This window comes from Urocampus carinirostris, unplaced genomic scaffold, assembly GCF_059441175.1.
Source record: "Urocampus carinirostris isolate Australia breed hairy pipefish unplaced genomic scaffold, RoL_Ucar_1.0 HiC_scaffold_225, whole genome shotgun sequence".
Taxonomy (NCBI): domain Eukaryota; kingdom Metazoa; phylum Chordata; class Actinopteri; order Syngnathiformes; family Syngnathidae; genus Urocampus; species Urocampus carinirostris.
In genome coordinates, this window is record NW_028283322.1 from 12,501 (window position 1) to 15,000 (window position 2,500).

Consider the following 2,500-nt stretch of genomic DNA (forward strand, 5'->3'; position numbering starts at 1 on the left):
GTCGGAGCGAGTTCGGCGGGCGCCACGCGGCGCGGCGCGACGCGAGAAAAGGCGGCGGGCGATGTCGCGCTACCTCCGTGCGAGCGGGGTAGCGCGCTCGTCCGACGACCCCAGTAGCGCGGCGCGGCGCGACGACAGGCGACCGCCAGCGACGGGCGAAAGGCGGCGGCCGTGCGCGGGACCCCCGTAACCGGGGAATCCCCCTCTGCCGACGACCCTAGCTCGGCGCGGTTCTCGCGCTTCCGGCGCGCGCTTCCGGGGCGGCACTCGCCTCGACGACCTCCCGTCCTTTAAAGGTAACGGTTCGGGCCGGCGCCCCGGCGTCCGTCCGCCCGTCGGTGTCGCGTGTCCGTGCGGCGCGGGGCTGCTCTCGGCGAGGGTCGCCGAGCAAGCGGATCCCCGCACGGATCACAACGGCCGTATGGCGGCGGCGTCGGGACGCCCGCCCGAGACGAAGGTTCAGGGCGACGAAACGGTGCTCCCACCGGCTACCTTTTTCCCCGGCCAAACGCGTCCGTCGGCCGGAGCCCTCGAGGGGCCGCGTAGCGCGCGCGTGGGCCGGCCCCCGGACACCGGAGTCCCTCCCGGGGCTCCGGACACCGGGGGTTCGGTTCCGCGCGGTCCGCCGCGGTCTCCTCTGTCCATCCATAGTCCGGGCAGGCCGCGGCCGGGTCGGGGGCCAGTCCCCCCTCGGTGTCAGCGCGGTCGCGCCGCCCTTGTAAACCAAACCCACTCGCTGACGGGTAGCAACACCCAAAGCGTCGCTTCGCGGCGCGGCGGGGCTTCCAAGTCGGATGGCCTTCCGGGGTCCGGGTAGGAGACGCCGGGGGCCGGCCTCAGCGCCGAGCCCCCGACCTACCCGGCGAGTCCGGTCGCCGAGTCGTGTCAGGCCCGAGCGGGAGACGCCGGGCGCCGGCCTCAGCGCCGAGCGCCCGACCTACCCGGGCCGACGCACGTCTCGGGCGCCGTCGCGGCCCCGAGCGGGAGACGCCGGGCGCCGGCCTCAGCGCCGCGCGCCCGACCCGCTCGGCTCGTCGCGGCGTCGCGCGTATCGCGCCCGTCGGTAACCGCGCCGCGGGTTAGGGGCTCGCTCGCGGGAGCGACCGAACGGCACCCGCGGCGCGTTCGTCTCCGGTACAAACCCTGTCGTGAATTTGTCTCCGATCGTCCCGGGCGGACGTAAAAGGGCCCAAACGTACGACTCTTAGCGGTGGATCACTCGGCTCGTGCGTCGATGAAGAACGCAGCTAGCTGCGAGAACTAATGTGATTTGCAGGACACATTGATCATCGACACTTTGAACGCACATTGCGGCCCCGGTTTTACCCCGGGGCCACGCCTGTCTGAGCGGCGCTTTCCAATCGATCGGACGCGGGCCGGGCCCTCCGCGACATTCCGCCGGTCCGTCCGGCGGGTGGCGCGAGAACCCGGTCCGCGCGGGCGAGGCTCGGGCCCTCCGCGACATTCCGCCGGTCCGCCCGGCGGGTGGCGCGCGACCCGTGTCCCCGCCCACTCCGCGGCTGGGGTTTCGCAGGGACCCCCGTCCCTTCGTACCCTCAAATACAGACTCGGGCGGCGCTCCGTGTCCGTCCGCCCGTCGGTGTCGCGCGTCCGCGCGTCCGGAGGTGCTTCTCGGCTGCCGGTGAGTACGGCTGGTACTTAGCATACCGAGAAGGTGCTCCGCGCGCGCGGCTCCGCGCGGCGGCCCGTATGGCGGCGGCGCTCGGCGCCCTCCTCAGGTAAAGGTCCCGGTCGGCGCCTCGGCGTCCGTCCGCCCGTCGGTGTCGCGTGTCCGTGCGGCGCGGGGCTGCTCTCGGCGAGGGTCGCCGAGCAAGCGGATCCCCGCACGGATCACAACGGCCGTATGGCGGCGGCGCCGGTCCCGGCGCCGGCCCCGACCGCACAGCTCTACGCGCACGCCCTCAGATCAGACGAGACGACCCGCTGAATTTAAGCATATTACTAAGCGGAGGAAAAGAAACTAACCAGGATTCCCTCAGTAGCGGCGAGCGAAGAGGGAAAAGCCCAGCGCCGAATCCCCGCCCTGCGGTAGGGCGAGGGAAATGTGGCGTACGGAAGGCCGCTTTAGCCCGGCGCCGCTCGGGGGCCCGAGTCCTTCTGATAGAGGCTCAGCCCAGGGACGGTGTGAGGCCGGTAGCGGCCCCCGGCTCGCCGGGGCGAGGCCTTCTCGGAGTCGGGTTGCTTGTGAATGCAGCCCAAAGCGGGTGGTAAACTCCATCTAAGGCTAAATACTGGCACGAGACCGATAGTCGACAAGTACCTTGAGGGAAAGTTGAAAAGAACTTTGAAGAGAGAGTTCAACAGGGCGTGAAACCGTTAAGAGGTAAACGGGTGGGGCCCGCGCAGTCTGCTCGGGGGACTCAACCCGGCGGCGCCAGGGCGGCCGGTCGGTCGGCGCGGCGGTCGCGTCCCGTCCCCGGTTCCCGCTCCCCCTCGGGGGACGGGGCCGGGGCGGGCGCGGCCACGCGCCCCGGTCCGG

General features: G+C 71.8%; 2 non-coding genes across 2 annotated transcripts in view; both read left to right on the forward strand.

The window, feature by feature from the left end:
• Positions 1-1,199: 1,199 nt before the first annotated feature.
• LOC148344876 (5.8S ribosomal RNA) lies at positions 1,200-1,353 on the forward strand. The gene has a single exon (XR_015849036.1). It is a non-coding gene; the product is annotated as a 5.8S ribosomal RNA (ribosomal RNA).
• Positions 1,354-1,917: 564 nt separating this feature from the next.
• Positions 1,918-2,500, forward strand: part of LOC148344877 (28S ribosomal RNA) — a 4,529-nt gene continuing 3,946 nt past the window's right edge. Inside the window, exon 1 of the ribosomal RNA XR_015849038.1 lies at positions 1,918-2,500. This exon is cut by the window's right edge and continues 3,946 nt beyond it. This is a non-coding gene — a ribosomal RNA (28S ribosomal RNA).